Source organism: Schistocerca americana, chromosome 3 (genome assembly GCF_021461395.2).
Source record: "Schistocerca americana isolate TAMUIC-IGC-003095 chromosome 3, iqSchAmer2.1, whole genome shotgun sequence".
Taxonomy (NCBI): Eukaryota; Metazoa; Arthropoda; class Insecta; order Orthoptera; family Acrididae; genus Schistocerca; species Schistocerca americana.
In genome coordinates this window covers 549,895,102-549,908,769 of record NC_060121.1, presented here as the reverse complement: position 1 = coordinate 549,908,769, position 13,668 = coordinate 549,895,102, and the positions used below count along the sequence as shown (strand labels likewise).

At 41.0% G+C, this 13,668-nt stretch overlaps 1 protein-coding gene and 1 pseudogene across 1 annotated transcript in view; both read left to right on the top strand.

Moving 5' to 3' along the window:
• Positions 1–13,668, top strand: part of LOC124607430 (protein kinase C-binding protein NELL1-like) — a 935,048-nt gene that overhangs the window by 392,680 nt on the left and 528,700 nt on the right. The window lies entirely within an intron of this gene.
• Positions 1,291–1,408, top strand: LOC124608110 (annotated as a pseudogene).

The following is a 13,668-nucleotide window of genomic DNA, read 5'->3' as shown; positions in this document are numbered from 1 at the left end:
TACACGCACATAAACGATCTGATGGATAGGATGAGCAGCAATCTGCGACGGTTGCAGTTGACAATGAAGTGTACGGGAAGGTGTCTTTGAGTGGCTGCAGAAGCATACAACATTACTACGGTACAATTTCCGTTTGGTATGATGAATGGCAGCTTGCTGTAAATGTGAAAAAATGTAAGCTAATGCGGATGGGTTACGAAAAAACAATCCCGTAATGTTGAAATACAGTGACATCGATTAAATATCTTGATGGAACGTTGCTGAGCGACATGAAATAGAACGAGAACGTAATGTCGGTTGTAGGGAAGGCACTGGTCGACTTCTGTTTGTCAGAAGAATTCTAGGAAAGTGTAACTCATTTACAAAGAGAAGTGTAGCAGATGTAGAAAGGGGACCGCGTACATAACACTTGTGTGACCCATTCTTGAGTGCTGCTGGAATGTTTTTGATCCCCACCTGTAGGATTAATGGAAGACATCGAAACACCTCAGTGCGAGCTTGTAGAATTGTTGCCGGTAAATGCAGTCAACAAGCGAGCATTATGGAAAAGTTCCATGGACTAAAATAAAATCCCTGCAAGGAAAAGGCGTTGTTTTCGCAAATCACTATTAAGAAAGTTTGGAGAATCGGCGTTTGCGACAGACTGCCAACGCTGTGCTTAGCGTGTAATCACCGTGAAGATAAGAGCATTTAAGGCGATGCTGTAATGTTTCACCTACAGAAAGCAGACTGCAGCAGCTCATATGCCTGTCTGTTGGAGAACGAACATTGTTTCTTCACTGGATGAGCGATATTGGAACCAGTCACATTAACCGTGTCTGAAGGATGCAACAAATATTCTCTAGTTTCAGGATAACTGCGTTATTAATTGAGAGATATTTCTCGTGTGAAGTTGTAGATATATTGCTACTTCTTTTATTCAAAACACCGCGAAATCCGTCCTAGTCTGAAGTTGCGGTTTCGACGTACACAAGCAACCTCAGTCACTCTTAACAGCCAGCTTATGATATTGAATCAATCCTGTTACAAAAAAACTTATAAAACCGATTGTCTGTGACATAATGCTCGCTGCTGTACTACGCAAGTCCATCACTTCAACCGTTCATTTCACAGTCTTCACATGCATAGTATGCCAAGCAGATTTTATTTATTCAAAAAGCCACAGTTCACACAGAAAAACCAGTAAATTGCACGCTTGTCCTTCTCACTCGTCCGCGATTACTTTGCGACACTCTGCGGTAAAGTTTAACTCAGCATTCCTCAAAATTATTGCATCTATATAGAGCTCTGGGCAACGGCCTTGCCGCACTGGATACACCGGTTCTCGTCAGATCACCGAAGTTAAGCGCTGTCGGGCGTGGCCGGCACTTGGCTGGGTGACCATCCGGGCCGCCATGCGCTGTTGCCATTTTTCGGAGTGCACTCAACCTCGTGATGCCAATTGAGGAGCTACTTAACCGAATAGTAGCGGTTCCGGTTCTTCCTGACTACTGTCTTGAATTTAAGCCTACTCGTCATCATTACTATATAGTGATTTGAGTATATGTCAGCTCCTGGTATGACTTACAATCCAATATTTGATTTCTGAATTTCTAGCTAAACACGGTGTAATCTAACTGAAATCTTCCTGTATCTCCCGGCCTTTTCCAAATATAGCTTTTACAGAGAACCGGCGTAGTATCATTACTACCGTGTCGCTCCTCTCTGCTGCCACGTCCATGGAAGTCTCAACCACGGTCGCCCTGCTGACAATCCGTGGAGCTCCAGACGTCGTCGTATCCGTCATATTGTCCATGAGGATAACTGCCTTGCTGCAAACCTACATCCTCATTGGCTGTACGGTGCTGCACGTTCGAGCGAAAAATACGTCTGTCCTCTTGGCGTTAGTCGTGAGGGGTCCTTGATATCGTGCATAGCGTTGAGTATGGCATTAATGACTCATCTCCAAACATACGGACAAACGAGCATACGGTTCATGGCGGAGGGTACTTTTTACCATTGGTACTCATTTCTTTTCCCGTTCCACTCGCAAATGAAGCGAGGCAAAAACTACTTTCTATATATTTCCTTATTGAGTCGTAGCGCCTTTACGTCGCGCTTATAGGAGCTAATAAGAGTGAGCAGCTTCATGCAGAGATGAGTTATGGTTCTAATTTGTCAGATGGGTGATTGCGATCGAGCAGACCTGTTAGGCGCTCCGCATACGGAACGACTCAGAAGCAACTCGTTGCCGACCTGAGTTGGTGATGAGTCGGCAGCGGATCACTTCCTGTGGAGTTAAATAAGGCTCCGCAGACGGTGCGTCTGTAGAGTGACTGGTGAGTCAATCGCTGGCAACACGTTGCCAATCAGTTGCCAGCAACTCGGCGCCCAAGTTGCCAAGCGATCTGAGTTGCATCGTGCCCTCGAACACAGCTCTGTATTGGTTCAATTTGAAGATGAAGGAAGAGGTAGCGAACATTAAGGTGGCACTGGAAGTCAAAAATCATCCTATTTGATATTCTCCTGATCTGAGTTGCATCGTGCCCTCGAACACAGCTCTGTATTGGTTCAATTTGAAGATGAAGGAAGAGGTAGCGAACATTAAGGTGGCACTGGAAGTCAAAAATCATCCTATTTGATATAACTACAGCTCCAAGGCTACTGCAGGGGACATTTGGCAGAAAAAGCGGCGTGTGAAGAGGGAAAAGAATTTCGTATGACTTGCGTAGTGTACTGACACCTATGGTTCAAAATAAAATTACCGATAGGTCAATGGAAGCAAAATTAGAAAAAAATATTATAAATAATTTTTTGTTAATATCAGTCCTTGTTGTACTATAAAATTACACTGTCAAGTGGAAACGTACTGTGAAAAGTCCCAAATCTCCGATACGTGTAAATACAATGGTGAACACATGTAAATTATTTAACAAGCAGAAACCACCATCACAACACTTTTGTGTACATAAACTCAAGATATAAAAGTAACAACGTATTTTGGCAGAAGAAATGAACTGCCTCAGATCACTGTAGCATTGTTTATTTCCTATGAATGTCGAGTCGGTTTCTTACAGCACCTTGGTTGCTACATACAGCCTGCAATTTATATTTCTTTGGATGTAGGGATAAATCCAGAATTTTCTCCTTTCTCTTAACGGAGTGTAGTAACAATAGAGAACTATACCTTCCTCTGAGCTTGAATATATTCTCGACATGCCGAGTGTAACCAAAAGATGCTCGTGTGTGGGACAAACAGCATTCCCTCCACTCAAATCACTATATAGTAATGATGACGAGTAGGCTTAAATTCAAGACAGTAGTCGGGAAGAATCAATGCCGAAAGTAGTGGAATACTGAAATACTAAGAAATGAATAAATACGCTGAAATTTCTCCGAAGCTATAGTCACGGCAATAATGAATAGCTCACACTCAATAGGCAGTTCACTTGAAGAACAATGGACATCTATAAAAAAGGCAATCACAGAAGTTGGAAAGAAAAACACAGGTATTAGGAAAGCAACTGCGAGGAAAGCATGGGTAACACAAGAAATTCTTCAGCTGATCGACGAAAGAAAAAAAAAATATTCAGGGAAATTCAGAAATACAGAAATAGAAGTCACTTAGGGATGAAAAAATGCAGGGAAGCTAACGTGAAATGGCTGCATGAAAAATGCGAGGAAATCGAAGGACTGACTCAGCGTACTGAAAAGTCAAAACAACCTTTGTTGAAATTAAAAGCAAGAGCGATAACATTAAGAGTGCAATGAGATCTCCGGACGTGATGGAAGATGAAATTGGAGCAACAGGGAGGAGACTGAATATCCAGTAGTAGAATCAGTATTTAAAGGTGCTTTGGACGACTTAAGATCGGATGAGACAGAAGGAATAGAATTCAATCGCAATTTCTATAATCATTAGAGGATGTGGCAACTATTCACGCAGATTTTTTTTTTATTTGTGGTAAGTTCCTATGGGACCAAACTGCTGTGATCATCGGTCACTAGGCTTACACGCCACTTAATCTAACTTAAACTAACTTACGCTCAGAACAACACACACCCCCTTGCCCGAGGGAGGACTCGAACCTCCGACGGGGGGAGCCGCGCGAACTGTGTAAAGTCGCCCAAGACCTTGCGGCTACCCAGCGCGGCTCACGTAGTTGTGTAGAATATATTAGACTTCCGATATATCATCAGACTTTCAGAAGCATCCACACAATTCCCAAGATAGCAAGACTCGACAACTGTGAAACTTATCGCACGGTCAGCTAAAAAGCCCATGCATCCAAATTGCTGACAAGATTAGTATACAGAAGAATGGAGAGGAAAACTGAGGACCTGCTACATGACGATCAATTTGCCTTTAGAAAGGATAAATGCATCAGAGAGACAGTTATGACGTTGCCGTTGATAGTTGAAGCAAAACTGAAGAAAAATCTAGACACTTTCACAGGTTTCGTCGATCTGGAAAAAGAATTCGACAGCGTAAAATTGTGCGAAATGTGAGAAATTCTGACAAAAATATGGGCAAGCTGTAGGTAAAAACAGGTGATATACAACTTGTACAGAACCAAGAGGGAACACTGACAGTATAAGACAAAGAACGAAGTGCTTGCATTAAAAAGTGTGTAAGACAGGGATGTAGTCTTTCGCCCCTACTGTTCAATCTATGCATTGATGAAGCACTGACGAAAATAAAAGAAAGGTTAAAGAGTGGGATTAAAATTCAGTGTGAAAGGATATCAGTATTAAGATTGTATCTCATCCTGTTTAGTTTGTTTCCAGGATGAGATACACAGTGAGCTCAAAGTAGTTATGTCTATATTAGTACTATGTCTATATTAGTGACAGAAGATTGATAGTGCAGCACAACAACAATGGCAAACGAAATGAAAAGTGGGGAGAAAAATGTTCAAAACAATAAAACACGCTCTGGTTCGTAAATAGAGTGACCTCTATGTGACCAGAAGAGAGGAAACGCCGATGCCAACTAAAAACCCGAAGAACTATCCCACTGATGATGCCTTAAAGTGAAAAAGATGAAACGCCCCTGGGAGAATAAAATGCAGTGCAATAAAAGGTGCTTTTTACTCACAAAAAAATATTTATGTGCTTGCTGCGGAGGATGGCCACGCAAACAAACTCGCCAATAAACTATGGCCAGAGTGTACGTATGCCCCTGCAAATGTCTGTCAGTTTAAAATGCTAGTTCGTAATCTCTGTCTTACCGTAATCGGTCTGAAACCTTCCAGTGTCCCCAGATATCTTCCACATTTAAATTTTCTTTCATGTTTCTCAAATCAAGTGTTAGCGATGATTAACGTACGCTCTGTGCAGATTTCTAACTGGCGGCTTTTCTCATTCCGTTCCCACAGTCCATGTCGTTCTACTACTTTTTCTTCTGTTCCCTTTCCTAATACCGAATTCAGTTAACTATCATAATTAAATTTTCTTCTCCTCTAACTGTCTGAACAATTTCATCATCTTGGAAGCTAGTTGCCATATAAACTAGTACTGACGTGGTGGCTGTTGGCTTTGTGTATATTTGGCTACGATAATGCTTTCACTACGCTGTTCGTAGTAGATTACCCGCATCCCTATTTTCTTATTCATCATTAAGCCTACACCTGCATTACCACCATTTAATCTTGTGTTGATAACCTTCTACCGATCTGACAAAAGTCTTGTTCTTCGTTCAAACTAATTTCACTAATTCCACTACATCTGTCTTAAGCTGTTTATTTCCGTTTTTAAATTCGTTAGCCTAACCTACTCGATTAATGGACGTAACTTTCCACCACGCTCCGAGCCCGGCAACTGTTGATAACGTTGACACTCCTTTTCAGGAACCACGGGTTAGTCTGGCCTCACCAAAGGTAAGTCACTTTACCATTGTAAGCGCATCTGTGTCGTTAGGGTATGCAAGCCACGCCACCTCTGGAAGGTCCATGGTTCATGGGGGCTACAGAGAATAAAAAGTACTTACTTCCTTATTATTTTGCCTCCAACAGCGACGTTTATTGGTTTTTGTCTGTTTGCAAATAGACAGCTGACTGGTGACAAAATAACAAGGAAGAAATAGTTTTTAATCTACATAATAAAATATTTAGTAGTTCTTCCAACGCTATCGACGCAAGAAAAATTGTAAAATTATATAAGATAATATGCTGCCATCTGAAGATGGGCTTGTGGAGTTTCGAATTCAATGAGATTGTGGTTGGTTGTAGACTTTCCTCGTTCTTATATAGCAGAGAGCTGTCAAGTCATTACTGATACAATTTGGCAGTTTCCTTGATAGCCAATCCACAGATTTTTTTAAATCTAAGCAAATGTTTGCCATGTCGCCTCCAGTTCTTCCCTTTTCGATTGTTTCTTCTACGTCGGTTTACGTCGATTTACGAATCTATAGTTGCAGGGATCGTAATTACGCTACAGCTGAGGAGTATCTGTCAGCTTATTTTTGATCCAAAGTGACATCAAACAGACATTACATGAAAGCCTGCAATACCATATACGTTTCTGTCATCATCCCAAACTTACTGCCCAGTGAACAATTTCTCCTTCGTTCTAAGATGACACCTGAACCTAATCTGCTTGCAATTCGTATTAATTTGCAGCTGCTTTTCCCACCTATCATTGATCGGAAATGAAGCATAAACAATGAAAATACCATGCTGACGAGGTTTCTGGCAATACATTACTACGGAAATATAAGGTTATTGCTCTCTACCACGGTAATCATCCGATTTTCTGGGATGAAACGAAGGAAACCCAGCGTAATTATATACCGGCATGGAGACCGTTTCTGTCAAAAGAAGCATTCGACAATATCCTCCGCTCCGTTGAAGTCATTTACGAGGATTTGGTATCTGACTCAGGGCACTGATGGGAAACTAGATAGACAGACAGCGCTAATTCCCTTCCTATCTGAATACCGGTGTCGGAAACTTCCTCTGGAATCGATTCGAAATGGCACGCGTGGCTCAATCACCACCGCGTCCCTGAATTATAGCAGTTCGGCCGTCATAGCGGATGTGAAATATTTGCTGGCATATCGGATGTAAAATGTTTGCTGGCTATCAATTACGATGTTAACATACGACTAATGAAATGTAAATATCCCACTGCCAGCGCTGGATTGTTCCATTAAGGACATGTACTCGCCACCTGTTACTCTGTTTGAACAGTCCTGGTTGACACCGTGACACATTAAAACACAGTGTCCAGTTTAATGTCCAGTTTACCGCGTGTACATTGAAACACTCTTATCTTTTGTTGGAGAGACTTTGAAACTGAACCGAAAAACTATAATACATTTTTCCCAGCAAAATTGTCGTATATTGCTATTGTATGAAATTTGAACTATCGTCAGAAACTAAAAATAAACAAAGCATTTTTGAACCTACATTTTTGAAATTAAGATAACAGGTATCATACGGAAGTAATTTTAATTGGTGGTTTATGAAGGAACGTGACAAAAAGTTAGTACGAGAACTAAAGTAAACTGTTTTTGAAGAGAAGTTCTAAGTTTTTACAGTCGGGCACGTCACGTTGAAAGTAATAATACCCATCCTTTCTTTATTTTAGCTTGTGCTCAGTTTCTAAGAACTCTTCGTTGCGGGATGTTAAACCTTTATCTTCTTCATGGCCCCTCCCCCGTCTCTCTCTCTCTCTCTCTCTCTCTCTCTCTCTCTCTCTCTCTCTCCTTTTTTCCGTTATCATCCATCCACGAACGGAATGAAATAAATTGTAGTTGATACCGATAAGGTCGGCCGCTGTGGCCAAGCGGTTCTAGGCGCTTCAGTCCGGAACAGCGCGACTGCTACCGTCGCAGGTTCGAATCCTACCTCGGGCATGGATGTGTGTGATGTCCTTACGTTAGTTAGGTTTAAGTAGTTCTAAGTTCTAGGGGACTGATGACCTCAGATGTCCCATAGTGCTCAGAGCCATTTGAACCATTTGATACCGATAACAAGTTCCTAAGCCAAAGTGCAGATCAGTTATTTGACATGTAGAAGTCGTCATCCAGAAATATACACTAACTTCTATGCGTATACTACTACTACTTTCCATTATTTTATCCATGTTATACCTCTGTGAAACCCACGACAGTTGTTCAGTTAGAGGTTGTACATGTTAGTGGCTTCTTGGAATTTCGTTTTATGTATTTTCTTCGGCTATCTAAGCAAATAGATTTCACAGGGTATTTTGATAACGTACTTAATTTGTTCTCGTGTCAAGGACGCCCAAAAGCGTGCTTATAGAATTGCAATGTGCCACAACGGATTTAGCAATTTCAGTGCTGACGAAACAGGAAAAAGCATCATATAGAAATGGAATCAATGGACTAAATGATCAACGAACCATTACATCGGTTCATAAGATGATGAACTATCGTAAAAAGTTCACAGTCGTTTTCATTAGTGAATGCAGCATTGTTCTGCCAAGAATACAAGAATAGAAGGAGGAATGCGCTAAAAATTGATTTGTGTTTACAGTTTCGTTACCTCACTATTATTAATAGTTCTACCCTGTATTTCTTCGTGGCGTTCAGATTATTTGTTTGCTCATGAGGTATTTTTGGTCTCATGCCAACGAAATTTTCCAACATTATGCAGTGATATCTTTCCTTGCAGTTTCTTTGATGTTATACAGAAACGCATATAACATCAGTTTAGACAGCATAACCCCTTCAGCTCAACCACCTGACTTAACTCCCTCCAGTTCTTCCCTTTGATATTCGAATGCCGGCAACGATCATGTAGCGTGCGCCACAGGTACGCCAGTACGAGGGGGAACGTCAACACATATTTCTTCCTGACATTTGTAGTTGTGTTTCTCACTCCTCCGCAGTGCGAGGCCTTACCTCAGAATGTTTCAGCCAACTCCTTTGTGTTATAGTTTCCTTAATATTTACGGGGTTCCAGTGTGCTTATTTCATAAACAGGAGGCGGTTGGAACTGACTTCGGTCGAAAAGGTAGATTCAACAATCTTTAGTGTATCTTCGTTCGCGTTACTTTATGGCAGGATGACAAAATTTTGAATAAACAGGAAGCTTTCACTGCGCCTTACGCGATTTATTAAACAGTACTGTCTTTCTTATAATAGATCTACGTACGTTGCAAGGAAATCTATGTTATGTATATTGTTTTTCGTATATCACTGTGTGTTATTTTTGACAATGAGAGTTCGGTCTTACTTTTTACTTTTCCAAGACGTCCACAATTCCTTCTATCCCAATATCAGGATTTGTGTATCTCTTTGTTCAGTGACTTTTTCTTTCCAAAAAGTAATATGGATTTAACCAAATTTAAAATATCTGTTGTTTTTTTTTTTTTTTTTTTTTTTTTACTCATCCCTCCCTTAGTTCATTTCGAAGTTTACAACAGAATTACCTGAAGCGTGTATTGAGTTTTTTCTCTTCAGAACTTGTGCTGCATGCTGCAGGGTCTGCTAATGGTGGAAAATCTCACTTCACTATTTGATAATTATTTATTATAATCCTATTGAGAGAGGCATGGCTGCCAACGATTACAGGTTGCCCATAATTCTTACTGATTTATCAGCTTAATTGCGGAGTTACGGGAAGCTAACAACAATCATGGAATTAGACATTTTACAATTTGATGTTTAAAAAATGAGGAAAGATATTGTTTACATTTCGCTAATCAGATAGTACTACTCGTAAAATGTTGTAATGATTTCATTCCTGCGTACGTAGTAAACCTGTCTACGAATAATTTTGTCACGACGGCTTACTAACATCGGTCATGTTCATTGCCGACGAAAATTTTTCGTTCTGCACCTTGTCACCTTAAAGGACAGGAATAAAACTGCTTTCGAAACAAATGACGTGGTAAGGTTCAAAGCATTCGTCTGTAAGCTTTGCGGTTTTTCTAACCAGGTAACGTTTTTAATTTGTTTAGTGAAGAGTTGCTAAGAAAAGCAATGCAGATACATTGGCGGGACACATAAAAAGAGTTGCTGCTTTTATGAAGGATGTCCAGCCTCTTATAAGAATACAAACTTGTTGCTGTACTAGCTTTATTTAGCTGAGCAAACATGTGCGAAAAGTCTCAAGTGTTTTGATGCTGAGGAATTTGTAATGGACCTTTACTACTTTCTCTAAAAAGAAGGGTTCAAAAATATAATGGCACAAAACCCCCATAAAATACTGAGTATGTTTGCACAAGATGTCTCTCTTTGCTCCAGTCAGTAGAAAGCGTAATCGAACAGTGTTAATCTCTGATAAAATTTCTCCATGAGGAAGCTTCCAAAAATATAAAAAAACTATCACTTAATTAGATCACATCCTATTCTAAATTATCTAGTTACTATACTATATGTTCTTTTCTGCATAACTGCCTTTCGTTATTTATCAAAGTAAATGTATTTCTTCAAAAAGAAGAGCCGGTAAGTCATAAAATATTAGGAAGGCAATGAACATGTTGCCATTGGTGTAGACACTAGAATCTACATTCGCCATACCAGGTCTGAAAAATCTGTTGTTACGAAATTTTATACAGATAATAGATGTCTTTTCGTCAGTTCATGTGGTTACATCAAAGAAAAATTGCTACTAGACAATGACTTCTTAAAAAACATAATGGATGTAGATCCGTTGTCTAAGTGAACATATATATATATATATATATATATTTGGAGTCTTCAAGATACCATTTTGACGACTTTCCGCTTAATGTTTTCATGTACAATGGTTTTTACCCCTGGAAAATATTTTTATTTAGGGTCGAAAAGTGTCTGAAATATAGCATTTCTATAATTTTTAAAATTTTCAAGAGGGAGGGCCCTCATACCCTTCTCCATACTTGCAGTGTGATTACTGACAGCCTCTTCTCAAGGTTAGCAGCTACGGTAGGGAAAGAATTGAATACATCCAACAAATAATTGATGACATTCAGTGTATCACAGAGTACTAACTTCTCACGAACGTTGAAAGAGCAGACAATGAGATAAGTAATCGCAGAACAGAAAATCAGTTAAAATCGCTCAGCAGTGAGATACATTAGAGGTTCTGCGGAGATGACGCAAAAGCAACAGCAGTTTGTCGTAAGTCGCCGGAGTTGCGCTGAAGTCAGTGTGTTCCTGAATAATTGGGGATCATGGCTTTTGCTGACGCACTATGACGTTTTTAGCAAACGAAAATCTCCTCTATAAAAATCACCATGAATTCTGTAAGGTGAGATCTTACGAAACACAGGTCGGTCTGTTCGCCCACGAAATCTGGGCAGTGGTGGACTGGTTGATGCCGTGTTCCTTGACTTTTGGTAGTCATTCGACACAGTTCCGCACCCGTAACAGATTTGTGAATGGATTAATGTCATCCCGGCAGACACTTTGTTCTTAACGAGACGAAACCGACAGATGTAAAGGAAATTTCGGGAGTACCTCAACGGACTGCAGTGGTGTCGTTACTGTTAATAATATACATAGAGGCCCAAAAATTTATACACTGTTTAATTCTCCATAACTTCCGAATTAATTGACAGAAACGTCTCATTTTTGGCAGTTTAATATTGTATTACTCTGGCAGTCGTCAGTTGGGTGTTGTTGTATTTTGTTGTGAGGCAATATTCACATAAACGTTATTTTGTGCTATTTTCAGTTACATGAGTAAACAAGATTGGTGCAGGGCGACATTCGGGGTTTCAGACAGAGCCACCGACACACAAACAACGATCTGGACTACCTGTAACAGCACCAAGTCCCGTGCTGTTTTACAACACTTCGCCCGCTCCCTACCTAAGTCTGTGAGACAGTGTGCCCTTGAAACCAGGTTGAGTAGCTCAAGTGTTCAGCGCATTATGAGGACCGCGAAGTTTAAGTGCTACATCCCAAGACTGCTGCACGCAATGAAGAAGTACCATCCAGATCGCAGAATTGTGTCTGCGAGTGGTTTTGGTGTGTAACAGTAAAGTGTATGTAGAGATAATTATGAGGTCTGATGATGCGCAGTGTAATTTCACAATTCCGTCTATTGAACCACCGCAAATCCGCACATCAGTGTGGACAAAGCCGTGAGTTTGTCGGGAGTGAAAGTGTGATGTGGGTTGTTTTTTGGGGGTTCGATTGCACTTTTCATCTTTGATAGCAATGTCACTGGTCAGTTGTACTTAAAGAATCCTGAGATATCCATTTTACCTGCCATCCGTGAGCTGTATGGGAAAGTGAGGTTTTACATTCAATAAAATGGTACCCCACCCCACGACCATAATAGTGTCAGGGAATACCTCAATAAAAATCTACTCGACGATGGATATGCCGAGGAGGTGCCGTCGAGTACCCACTATGTTCTCCGGACTTGACGCCTCTAGACTTTTACCAATATGGTACACTAACGAATGACGTTAACCGACGAAAACCACGCACAGTGAATGAACTTCGAGGATTCATCGAACATTCCTGTGCAGCTATGAGACTGGACACATTGCTGTTGGTACTTCGTGCTACAGTTCAGAGGCATCGCCTCTTTATGGATGTAAGTGGCGACCACTTCGGACACCTATTGTACAATGACTTCAATAACTTGAACTTCAAGCTACACTTTCACCAAAATGAGACGTTTCCGTCAGTTTATAACACGCCCGGGTGTACAAATGGCGGGGGTACCTTTTACTGGTCGTCGTTTCGTGACCGTTTCTTGACCGTGCGCCCTGTCCACTCCATGTATCTGGTAATCCCGTGGCGGTCGTACTGTTCTGCTCCACAATGCTGCTGGCTTGCCTGAAATTATCTATCGAAATATACAGGCGGTTTTAGGGGAGCCACTCAACACTAATCTACGTCTGGTATGAACAACTATATTCTGAGACGCTAAAAGAAAATCATAGGTTGCACTGTTTACACTCTAAGTCGTAAATGTTTATCCAAATTAGCAATCTTGATGATTATCTGTCCACAGTATCACTCGGACGAGCGTACGCGTGCCGAACACGGCGCGGATGATTGTTGATGATGCGAAAGCCGAGTAATCGAACGAAAGTTCTTACGCTCGTCACGCATACACAGATATTTGGTACCAGTCCTCCTTGACACTAGTAATAAATTTTAACACTGATCGTAAAGTTAATTTTTCAGTTCTCAGTTCTCACTTGTACGAGCGAGCGTGTAACCGTCGCGGCGCGGCTGATTGTTGATAATGCGGAAACGCGATGATCGAACGCACGTCCTCAAGCTCGCTACAAGACACTGGCACTTAAATACTCTCTTTTGTGGTAAATAGTATTAATGATTCACATTAGTTCATTCTTGGAGACCGAACACGGCGCGGATGGCTGATACTGTACGGTACGACACGCAACGAGAGGATACACAAATACGTTATCAGCAGCACTGCTCATTTTTAAATTACTCATTGACGCACTTTCCTCTGAATCATTTGCTTATTTTATCACTTTACTGTAATAGCACTTGTGGCATCACTTCAACTTTCATACTAACAAATGGTTCAAATGGCTCTGAGCACTATGGGACTCAACTGCTGAGGTCATTAGTCCCCTAGAACTTAGAACTAGTTAAACCTAACTAACCTAAGGACATCACAAACATCCATGCCCGAGGCAGGATTCGAACCTGCGACCGTGGCGGTCTTGCGGTTCCAGACTGCAGCGCCTTTAACCGCACGGCCACTTCGGCCGGCTCATACTAACAATTCACCTCACATG